We start from the raw sequence: 12,792 nt of genomic DNA, 5'->3' as shown, positions 1-12,792 counted from the left end.
TTAGTTCTGAGATACTGTTAACTGGGGGTTTTCTTTGGTGGGGGTCGGGATAAAAGTCTGCATGAGAAAGAACCAAAAGTTGGATGGGAGAATAAGGGAAAGGGGATAAGAAGAAAAGAGGAAGGGCCACGAGGGCTGAAAGGGGAGAGATTTTCTAGGTTTATAAAAAGCAGGAGTGGGGGAAATGGCAGAAGCAGGGTCTGAGGTTAGGGTTAAAAGAATAAATAGAATTGAAGATGACAGGAGATGAGTCAGTCTAGGCTGACCAGAATAAATGTAAAGCCTTTCGTGGAGGCTGGCCTTACATCTCATGTCCACCCTCTAGTATTTTAGAAAACAAGAGATTCAAGACATACCTCCAAAATGTTTGGGTTGTCCTATCCATCTATGACTATAGCTGGGTAAGGTAAGTACAAATCATCCATCTACTGGATGGATGGCAAGGGCTCACATTTATCCTGGGGGCAGCTGATCACTGGAGCCTAGTCAAGCCAACTGCTGTAGCAGGAGGCCCGCCGAGAAGCAGGAGGCACGCCGAGAACAGGGCCTGGGATACAAATCACTGTTTATTAAACACCTACGCACCAGGCCGGTGAACGCACTACTTCAGTTAACCAACACAACGACATGCAACGCTAGTACAACTGTGCCACTTTACTAGTGAGATTCAGCAATGGGCTTAGGTCACACTGCGGGCAGAGGAACGAGGCTTCAATTGGAGGCTTATATATGCCTCCAAAGCCTTCAGTATTAGCAAGCGCCAGCAGATGGCCAACCCGGCTTTCAGATCAGAGCATCCGGAAGTCATATGGTGGTCGAGATCAAACTTCCGGAGGGACTTAAACGTTAACCAGGGGGGCCTGCCAGGTCGTCCTCCATCGACGCCGATGTGCGTGCCCCTTTCTCTAAAACTGACCAACTGAAGCGCAGGAGGAAAATCAGCTGGAGGGGTCCATTCCCACAAGGTAAGAGCGGTGGGCACATGAGGGAACTCAGTAGCGCTCCAACGGCTGTAGCACGCAGGTGCCAAAGGTCTAGAGGTGCTCCTTAGGACTTGGTGGGACAGCTAGAAAGAATTGGGGGGGTAGAGAGAGTGAGGGCGTGGAGGGGGTGGGGCAGGAAAGGGAATGGAGTGGGGGGAGGGGAGGGATGGGGACAACGGAAAATCACCACGGAAAAATTGGCAATTTGCTTATTTTTTTTTATGGTAATTTGCTTTTTAAAAATCATCTTGTATTGAGATATAATTAACATACCATACAATTCACCCTTTGAAACTATAAATTCAGTGTCATTAGGACATTTACAAGCATGTACAACCATCACCATTATCTAACCCATAACATTTTCATCACCCCAAAAAGAACCCCCCTGGACCATTAGCAGTCACTTCTCATTCTCTCCCCCCCTCCACTGGCAACTGGCAACCACTAATCTTTCTGTCTCTCTGAATTTGCCTTCCCTGGACATTTCATAGGTGTGAAATAGTACAATATGTGCCCTTTGACTTCTGTAATTAGCATTATGTTTTCAAAGTTCATCCATGTCCTAGTGTGTCTACTTCATTGATTTTATGACTATAATATTCTGTTGCACGACTCTGCAACATTTGTGTATCCACTCATCAGTTGGTGGAGATTTGGGTTGTTTCTGCTAGTATTTTACATTTATTGAGAGTTTCTTCACTCCGCTTCACAGATAATGACATAGGCTTGGAGAGTGTCAAAAGTTTGCCCAGGATTAAGAGCTAGCAATTGGGGGTGTTGGGGCTTGAACTCAGGCAGTCAGAATTCAGAGGTAATAAAGTCACATGACAGAACAAGGTACAAAAGGTATTCAATGGAAATACCCAGCTGCCCATTTCCCTGCCCCCTTAGAGACATCTACTTTTGCCACACTGTATGTGAATCCTTCTAGAGAAACCATTTGTCTCAACATGAATGTATCACAATGTATTGACTAATTTGCTCCACTGATTTAGAATGTCACTTTTAGAGCATACTAACTTCTTGTATGTATTTGTATTACTCTCTTCAGAGTTGTCCTGACTTTTTTGCCTACCTTTTATATTTGCCATTTCTCTGGAATTCTTTTTATCTTCTTTTTCATCTTTAAAAGTTTCCCACTTTTCTTATTTGTTTCTCTTAAGGCATTATCCATTATGTTCATTTACGCTTGTATTATTTTTAACTTAAGTCTTTATTTCTGATTTTTTCTTTTATTTTTAATTCTGTCCTGAGCTCTATCATCCCTCCTAATTCTGATTTATGTTGGTCTTTCATCTTTTTTTTTATTATGGTAAAATGTACACAACACAAAATTTACCATTTTTTAGTACACAATTTAGCCATTTTTAAGTACACAATTCAGTGGCATTAAGCACATCCATGATGAGGTGAAACCATCACCACCAACCACATTTAAAATAATTATGTCAAAAAATTGAACAGGACTCTAGAAAGATGGAACCAGCAGCATAGTTTTTGGATGTCCCCAGCCATCTCATGGAAATAGATAAAACAAAAACCAAATACCATTTCCAGAGCTTTTTTATCACCCCAGACAGAAACTCTGGAGCTATTAGATAATAACTTCCCTCTCCTTCCCTCCCTCACTCCACATTCTTTCATCTTTTACGTTGTTCCTTCTAATATCTTTTAGCTTGTTGTGAATTTTTTTCAATGCTTATTTTTGAGACAGAGAAAGACAGCGTGAGTGGGGAAGGAGTAGAGAGAAACAGAGAGGGAGACACAATCTGAAGCAGGCTCCAGTCTCTGAGCTGTCAGCACAGAGCCCGGTGTGGGGCTCGAATCCGTGAACCGCAAGATCATGACCTGAACTGAAGTTGGACACTTAACTGACTGAGCCACCCAGGGACCCCATCTTTTAGCTTGTTTTGAAATAGCATGTTCCAATTTTGATCTGTTTTGTGGTCCTGTCTTTTTGGACTTGCTTTCATTTTCTGAAGGGATGCTATTCTCATTTTCTTATGCTACCTTTAGAGGCCGCTTTTAGACAACAGGCTTGAGTGATGGAATGTAGAAAGGGCCCACAGTGACCACCTGGCGAAATAGAGACAAAAGGGCCCACAGTGACCTCCAACCCCTGGGCTGAATACAGACTGGCCCATCAGGTGACCCACATCAAAATATCCATAGGCCCTAACTAACATGTGGGCTACTTACAACCAAGCACAGTTAGCAAAAAGGAAAAGTTCCATATGTCTCCATACCTCCTCACCTTCCCCTTTTAAATACAGCCCCCACACACTGTCTCCTTGCAGACAGTCTCTCTTTTGCTGTCCTGCCCACTGCTCCCTTGTGATGTGTTCAATACACTTCTATCGCCTTTGTTCTGCCTCAGGTGAATCCTTTCACCTCCAGTGCCACCGGCTTCCACCTGGTTGTTGTCCCACATGTGGAGACCCCCCACCATTCTATTGTGTAGGACTTGATCTCAATCTCATTTCTGTTATCCGCTTTTTAAGTGAAATCAGTATTTTTTTTTTTTAATTTTTTTTTTTTCAACGTTTATTTATTTTTGGGACAGAGAGAGACAGAGCATGAACGGGGGAGGGACAGAGAGAGAGGGAGACAGAATCGGAAACAGGCTCCAGGCTCTGAGCCATCAGCCCAGAGCCTGACGCGGGGCTCGAACTCACTGACCGTGAGATCGTGACCTGGCTGAAGTCGGACGCTTAACCGACTGCGCCACCCAGGCGCCCCAAGTGAAATCAGTATTAATGCACTTTGAAAAGGAGTTGTGGTTGCGGATCACTTTCCTAACTTCACAGAATTTGTTTTTTGTTTTTTGTTTTCTCCGAATGTAGCGTTCAAAAATGGATGGCTTCTTTCTGAGGTTTCCTGGCTCTGTTCCCTTCTCCAGACTTTTATCAAGACATTTCTCTTTGTGTCTGTTGTTGCTGTGAGAAGTTTCTCCTCTGGGTGGGTCACATCTGGAAGGGAGCTCGGGCTGCTCCATTTCAAGACAGAGGTGGGGCAGGGCAAGAGCACCCCCAGTCCTTTAGACCCCCTCTGGGGCTCCTTGTACTTCCTCACTTTGTGGGTGGACAGGACTGCACCACCAGGTCTCAGCTGCTGTTCTCAAATTGCGAGTGAGTACCTGCTGGCAGGTTGAAGTGTTCCTGCCCTCAAGGCCATCAGATGCTTCCTCCAGTCTGCGACTGCCTCTGGTGCAGACACCAGAAGCGGGCAAGTCTGTGCCTGTTGATGGTACTCTTCCCCATTGTTGTGTGTAGGTCTCAGCCTGTCAGTAACCAATGTGGTTGAATCAGTCCTCTGGTTCTTACTATAATTTCAAGATGTCCTTTAGCAGCAACCACCAGGAATGTTTGAAAAAATAGAGGTTTATTCCTTACACAGTACACCTGGGGCCACACAGTGAGGTCTCAGGTAGAGACAGAGTACTGGGACCAGGGGTTCAAATCAGGACCAGGATCAAGGGTGGGGGCCTGGGGTTTCAAGGGCTCAGTCCTTAGTGGTGAATTTAAAATAGGAGTGGATGGGCATGAAGCCTACTTAAAAAAGGGGTGCCTGGGTGGTTCAGTCAGTCAAGCGTCTGACTCTTGATCTCAGCTCAGGTTTTGATCTTAGGGCCATGAGTTCAAGCCCTGGGTTGGACTCCATGCTAAGTGTGTAGCCTCCTTAAACAAAACAGAAAACATGGGAGTGGGGATTTAAAACACAGGGAGAAAGAAAAGACAAGTGGTCCCAAAAGTCAGTTATTGAAATTGACTGAGATTTCTACGTCAAAGAAGCCTCAGTTGGGGGAAAGTGGCCTGGCTATTTATCCCATGTATGGCTAGCACTGTGTTTACTGGGGTAGCTGTCTTTGAAGTGGATGCCTCTTTGAAATGAACAGGCAATCAAAGCTTAAGTCAGGCATTAACAAAAAAGGAAAAAAGCAACTGTTAGGGCTTATGTTACACCCACCCTTTTGTTTTGGGGAGTTTCTAATTTCACGGTAAATGCTACCAGTGGGCCTTTGGTTTTGATCTATTTCCATGAAAGCCTTTGGGGAGATTCAAAAACTACGCTGCTGCCTCGTCTTTCTGAAATTCCACTCCATCATTTGGCATAACTATTTTTAATTTGGGGGTTCTGTAATTTTCAGCTCCTCAAAGGAGAGCCCAATTTGCCCTATCCTCTTTAGGATTCTGGCTCGGACAAGGCTTTCTAAGTCTCCTCTGTCTAACATGGAACCTCATGTCTGTATTTGCTCAGTCCACGTTTGGAATTAGAAGTCAAAACATGGGTGGAGGGACATTTGACCACCATGAGAGTAGAGTAAGCAGGTGGAGGGTCTGGCGGCAGGCCCTAGTTGGGAATGCACGTATTTTCCTTCCCTTTTTTCTTTCTTTTTGTATTACTTCTCTAAACATGTACAAAACGGAACCACCAGTCTGCACGCGTCCCCAGCAAAAATTCTGGTCCGTGCACTGCTTTCTTCATCTTCATTTCTGTTTCCAGAAAAAGTATAAAGAGACTTTGCGGTCTCTCTTTCCCTTCCAACTGCACATCCAGAACGTCAGCACACTCCATCTGTCTTACCTTCAAATTGTATCTAGAACTTGTCTACTTCCAACCGCTTTTCTCCATTGCCACTCAAGTCCAAGCCCCCATCATTCCCTGTCTGGATTATTGGCAGAGCCTCCTAATTCAGAGGCTCTCAAACTTTATATATTCACAGAGCCCTTGGTGTCTCACCTATAGGCTCAAAGAAATACTTAACAGTCCCATTTATTAAGTAGTTAGGTGCCAAAAAGGTAGTAAGGATTTATGCCTGTAGTAGGCTAGATAATGGCCACCCAAGCTGATCAGGTCATAATCTCTGAAACCTGTTAATATCACCACCTTATTTAGAAAAAAAGATCTTTGTGTATGTGAGTAGTTAAGGATCTTGAAGAACGCCTAGGTTTAGCGGTTCCTGAGTTCAAGCCCCACATCGGGCTCTCTGCTGTCGGTGCGGAGCCCACTTCAGATCTTCTGTCTCCCTCTCTCTGCCTCTTCTCTGCCTCGCACATGCTCTCTCTCTTGCTCTCTCAAAAAGAAACATTTTTTAAAAAGGATCTTGACATGGAGAGGTTATCCCAACTTAGCAAGGTGAATCCTAAATGCAATCACATATGTGCATTTATATATGTATGATCTCTATGCCCAATGTGGGGCTCAAATTCATGACTCTTGAGTTTAAGAGATGCATACTCCGCTGACTGAGTCAGCCAGGTGTCCTTCACGTGTGTCCTGAGAAGATTGAGGCAGAAGGAGATTTGATACAGATAGCAGAGGAAAAAGCAAGGCGACCATGGATGCAAAGATTGGAGTGTGACAGCCAACAGTCACAAGAAGCTGCAACAGGCAAGGAATGAAATCTTCCCTAAGAGCCTCTGGAAGGAGTGTAGCCCTGCTTACACCTTAATTTTGTCCCAGTGACACTCGTTTCAGACTTCCGACCTCCAAAACTGTGAAAAAATTAATTTCTGCTTTACGAGGCACCGGGTTGTGGCAATTCATTAGAGCAGCCACAGGAAAAATGCTCCAGTAACACAGCACATTGTACAATAAGACAATGCTCCAACAACCGACTATTATTCTGAAAAATAATAGCTGTAGGAGAAAAGAAAGATATTCTAATTTCACTCTTAAATAAGCACATTTACTTGCTGATGGAGGGTGCGTGACTGTTGGGCACTGCACAACATCTCAAACCTCGGAGTTAAGTCGAACACTGCCAGCCTCATCTCCTGCTCCACATTGATTTTCAAAGAGTACTGGCTTTTTATTACAGGTACTGCCGAAAACCCAGCTTCAGAAAGATATGACAGCACTGAAAGGAAAATAGCATGACCTAATGTTGAAACTGTGAACCACCCATTAGCTGGAAGCTCACATGGTGTCTGACAGATGTCAAGTATTGCTGTGAACCCTTCAAAAATTTAGAAAATCCCGCTACACCCTGATGAATTTGCTGTGGCATCCTGGGGGCATCCCAGCATACCTTATGAACACAGTCCGTACTGGCTTCTCAGCTAGCACGCTTGCCTCTCTAAAATTTGTCAACACAGTCACCTTAATGATCCTTTCAAAACATAAGTCAGATCTTGTCTTCCTTCTGTGACAGCCCTCTCATGGCTTCCCATTTTTCTCAGAGTCAGACCCAATGTCCCCACAATGGCCTATAAGATCCAACCTACATCAGGGGTCAGCAAACATTTTCTATAAAGAGCCAGACAGTAATGTTTGTCTCTGTGGGCCAGATTGTCTCTGCCTCAGTACTCTGCGGTTGTAGCAGGAAAGCAGCCACAGAAAATATGTGAGCAAATGGGCATGGCTGTGTCCCAATAAAACTTCATTTACAAAGACGAGTCACAACATAGTTTTCTGACTCCTATCCTACAGGACCTACTGCTATGGCACCTTTTGCTCATCTCCACTCCACTCACTCCGAGGCCTCACTGTTCCTTATGTACACCAGCAAGCTCCTGGCCCAGGGCCTTTGCACTTGCTCTTTCTTCCCTGGAATGCTTTTCTTAACCTCCAAGTCTTCACTCAAAATTTTTCAATGAGGGTTTTCCTGACTACACCATTTGAATCGCAACTGCCTCCCTGTGCTTCTCTTTTCCTTCAGTCTGTTCCATTTTCTCCCATAGCGCGTAGAATCTTCTAACATACAATGTAATTTACTTGTTTGTTATGATCATTGTTTATAATCCATCACTCCCTCACCTATCACTAACGTGTAAGATCTTTGAGGGCATTGATTTCTGCTTTTTGTCTGCTTTATTCACTGATATATGTCCAAGGCCTTGAGCAATGTTTGGCACATAGTGAATACACAGTAGATATTAGTTGATTGACTGAATGGATACTTTTCAGAGTATAAACATAGGGGCATGCGATTTTTAATCTCCCATTCAAAGTTATAGTGCCGGTTATATGGCAGTATTTTTGCAAAGAAATGTATAAACCAAATACAAAATGATAAAATCCCTCAACCTAAAGTGTCCAATTCAAATAGCCCTATAATTTGTTATGTGATTTAGCCTTAGTTGAAATTTATAATCTTCAGATTGTCAATCTTAACCTAAAACAAAAGGCTTTGGGTTATTAGGAACCAAATTATATAACTCACAGTTAACTAACAAATACCAAAGGAATAAAATATGTCTAAAATTGATCCCTTATGTATAGATTTAAGCATTAATTATAACAATACACACACATTAAAAGCCTTTTCAAGCATGCATAAAACTCATTTTCCCAACTAGACGTTTTTCTTGGCAATGAAGATACCAGTCTTCAAACAAACTATAGGTGGCGCTCCAATCCTCAGATTCAGCTTGATGTTACCAATTTTACCACAGCTGTCTTCTCAAGGAACACCACTTCATCAGGTGATTCCAACTTCAGCTCAAAAGGAACACAATTCGCATGCATGTGCAACGTTGCGTATGTTGTAATGTGTAAGCTTTAAAGATCCCGGTACACTTGCTGCATTCCACCCCCCTTTTTTGGGAACACTTCTTTCTACATTCTACATCTTAAAAAAAAAAAAAGTATTTACTTTTAAAATTCTGTTTGCCATTTTATATCCCCAATGGGTTCACAGCAAAAATTTTAGCTGTGAACAATTTGTCTTTAGTACACATTCCATTTCTGCTTTCAAATCACCCCCATTCCCTAGCAATGCTCAAGATAGGCTGCTTCAGTGTTTCAGTGCATGGAGTTCACCTAGAATCCCCTCGAGAAACTTAATCTTTTAAAGATTTTTTTTTCTCTTCTGATGGCTTTGGGCTCTCATCCATGAGGGCCTTAAAACAACAGAAACTGAGTTTTTCTTGTTGTTATTGTAGACTCATTGCCTGACATAAGATTCATGAACATGATACATGCTCAATAAATATTTGCTCAATTAATGAAGGTGTCTAGCCTTGGAGGTTTTCTGTTCCTAGTTCTTCTTTGATGTTTATTTTTGAGAGAGAGGGATAGACAGAACATGAGCAGGGGAGGGGCAGAGAGAGAGGGAGACACAGAATCTGAAGCAGGCGTCAGGCTCTGAGCTGTCAGCATAGAGCCCGATGCAGGGCTTGAAGCCACGAACTGCGAGATCATGACCCGAGCTGAAGTCAGACGCTCAACCGACTGAGCCACCCAGGCTCCCCTCTGCTCCTAGTCCTAACTGCCTTTTAGAGAAGACTTGGTCCCAAGAGCATAATGGCCACTGTTTTTCATTGTTAATTTCATTATAATTGGCCACCCATCCTTGTAATTAATTTTGGGGACAGTGAGACAACATTTATTTTAACAATATTTGAACATTCAGCAATCTTTCTTGAGTGTCTTCTGGGTCCCCAAGCTATTCTAGGTACTGGGATTACATGTGTGAACAAGTAAAAAAAAAAAAAAAAAAAAAAGCTCCTATATTTCTGGAGATTATATTTTAGGGGGGAATTAAAGACAATAATCAATCCAGACCATAAAAGACCAAAGCAGACAGTGGTAAGGACTACAAAAAGAATTAAAACAAGAGTGAGTGGTAGAGGGTGATTGGGTGGCTACTTAGAGTGTGTGGTCAGAGAACATGACATGTAAATTGATAAGTGAATGTTAAGATGGAGTCAGCCAAGTGAAAATCAGGGTAAGAGCAGTCCAGGAAGAGGAAACAGCTGTGCAATGGAACGGCAGATGTTCAGACAGTGTGGTGGAGAGCAGTAAGCAAGAGGGAGAGTAGAAGATGAAGTCTGAGAGACAGCAGGGACTAAGTCACTCTATAAACCAGGGTGAGGAGTTTGGATTTTTTTAAAGTAGGTGCCACCCAGCATGGACCCCAATGTGGGGCTCGAACTCACCACCTTGAGATCAAGACCTGACCTGAGATCAAGAGTCAGATGCTTAACTGACTGAGCCACCCGAGTTTGGATTTTTAATTCCAAGTGCCATGGGAAGTAATTGGAGGGTTTTTAACCCAGGAGCAACAGAACCTGATTTTTGTTATAAAAGCGTATTAGCTGCTGCTGTAAGATTGCACTGAAGTAGGTAAGAATGGATGGCATTCCTGTATTAGTGAGATTGCCCCTCTAGGTATGTGACTCACCACAGGGGTAACAAGGAGGCAAGTGATACGTGCCTAGAGTCTTCCTTGTTTTTATCTTTCCCAGAAAGCCCATCTGGACATTTTCTCTCTACCCTGAAGCTATATATTGAGGTAAGAATTTTGCCTTTTAGGAGACTTTTGCTGCTACCCAGGAATGAGCAGTTAGGAATAAACAAACAGGAAGGCAGGAGTCTGTGACACCGAACTTTGCACGAGGTCATATGGAGAATGTTATATTCAGGGAAAATGTACTGACTAGGTACATCTGGGCACCAGAAAGAACGACCACCTCACTTCCTAGTTTGGCCTTGGCCCTCCACGTGAGCTGCCGAAGCCTAATTGCTGACAGAATAGCTTGATGCTTAGCCTCCAATCTTTGGGGCAGGAGTCCTCCTCAGTTTTGCCAAGAACCAACGGAATTCTTGTAGCATTAATTTCCTGGATGCACATACAAAATCGTCCAGTTTGTAGCTTTTCCCGTTAATCAGGAATGTCATGAAGAATGTCAGATGTTCACCTTGGCCAGGGTTTACTTGCTGTTTCTGATACGTCTAAAGCCAAGAGTGCTGACCAGTTGCCCCAGAGGCCAAAAATTGGTCAATATTTACAGATTCCCTTCCTGAATGAACCAGATCCTGCTTACTACATCCTCTCAGCCATTATCTTAAGAATTGCCATCACCTGGGTATATCTCCTTTCTAATATCAAGGACAACCTGTGTGTGGTGGTTGCTGTGTTTGTGATTATGCGCACCCCTCTCTTACGTGCTTCCCATTCATGGCTTCTTAAAGGCTTCTCATCATAGTCTTAACATATAGCATGTTTGTAAACTCTGTTAACTTGTTACATTAAACATTACAAAGAAAAACCACCACTTGGAAACGGTGCTTAATGGCAGCAGCTGCCCCTGTTCCCCACCCCACCAGCTCTGCTTCTGCCTGTACTTGCACCATAACAATATCCACCTACTGGATTTGTTCACTGCTGTATCCCTAACAACCAGAACAGAAGCTGGCACATAGTAGATACTCAACAAATATTTACTGAGTGAGAGATTGAATGTGTTGGATTTTGTCCTGTGTTCGCTCCTGCCAAGAGTCCAACTGCACTGTATGCCTTCACTATGACCAGCACCCTCAGTGCCTCAATTTCTTTAGGCTCTACCCACTATGTTTACATTCTGAAAGGAAAGAGTCAGTAGAGAAAGAGTTTTGAAGACAGAATAGTGCCCTTTACAACTGTCTTCCCAGAGTTATCTTCAGAGGATCCAGGAAAATTGATAGTGGATCCTTGCACTGACATGCCTATTTAATGTTTATTATTTTTGAGAGAGAGAGAGAGAGAGAGAGAGACAGAGACAGAGAGACAGAGAGCAAGCAGGGAAGGGGCAGAGAGGGAGACACAGAATCAGAAGCAGGCTCCAGGCTCTGTGCTGACAGCACAGATGCGGGGCTTGAACTCACAGACCATGAGATCATGACCTGAGCTGTAGTCAGCCGCCCAAGTGACTGAGCCACCCAGGTGCCCCTGACATGCCTATTTATGCTTTAAGGGAGAAAGAATCTGGCAAGTGCTTTCAGCCCTAAGTCTGGAAAGCCAATGACCACATAGAATCACTTTGGGAAAATCCCAGACACAGATACACAACAGAGGGCCAGAGAAATTAGAGATCCGGACACTGACCTGGTAGAAGGGCTAATACCGGTGCAGGGGCTTTAAGCTAGACTTTGAAGGATAGGTCAGGTCATCACATTAACGAACTTACAGACAGGGTCCCCAAATTTGGTGGGTAACGTATCCTCAGAGAGCACAAAGTTTCAGAGTGGTGATATAAAAAGTCTCCTGAGAGAAAATGAATAGCAGGCTTGAAGAACCTCTTGGGAAAGAGACTGTGCATATATTCATACATACACACATCTGTATACAGAATATGCCACTGTTTGGTGTAAATAACTGGTGTGAATAACTGCCTGTCCTGGCTGTAGGGGCAGGAACTGTGTCATACAGATCTTTGTGGCTCCATTGATTTGCACAGTGACCCTTGTAAACTAAACACTTGATTTCAATAAATTGTGTTCTAACATTAAAAAGTTAGTCTTGGGGTGACTGGGTGGCTCAGTTGGTTAAGCAACCGTCTTCCCTTCCAGTCATGGTCTCACCGTTAGTGGGTTCGAGCCCTGTGAGGGGCTGTGTACTGACAGCTCAGAACCTGGAGCCTGCTTTGGAGTCTGTCTCCTGCTCTCTCTGTACCACCCCCCCCCCCAAAAATGAATAAACGTTAAAAAAAAAAAAAAAAAAGTTGATGTTAAGGTTTTTTTCTAGGCAATAGAAGCCTGATACCTCACACTATCAATTTTGTGTAGGTAGTGACAAAAGCAAGCTGAAGTTTTAAGGAGTTTTTCTTTCATGGATTTAGAAACCCTGGTCAGGGTTTAGCCAGGTACTTGAATCAGTAATTCCCTCCTTGAATGTTGATTTGTGAATTTGTGTGAGTGTGGTATGGGGGCTATCTGGCAGGAAACTCGATCCCAAATCATTTTAATTCTAAAAACATAAGTTAGCTTGGCCATTGGTTCCTTTAATTACTTGGCTTTCTCTTTCTTCCTTGTTGCTTTTCCTTTACCAAGATGGCCGACGTGGAGCCCTCTTCTCATTGGTCGTATTTTCGCAGGTGGCGGC

Source organism: Panthera onca, chromosome A3 (assembly GCF_046562875.1).
Source record: "Panthera onca isolate mPanOnc1 chromosome A3, mPanOnc1 haplotype 2, whole genome shotgun sequence".
Lineage (NCBI taxonomy): Eukaryota > Metazoa > Chordata > Mammalia > Carnivora > Felidae > Panthera > Panthera onca.
This window is presented reverse-complemented; position numbering follows the sequence as displayed.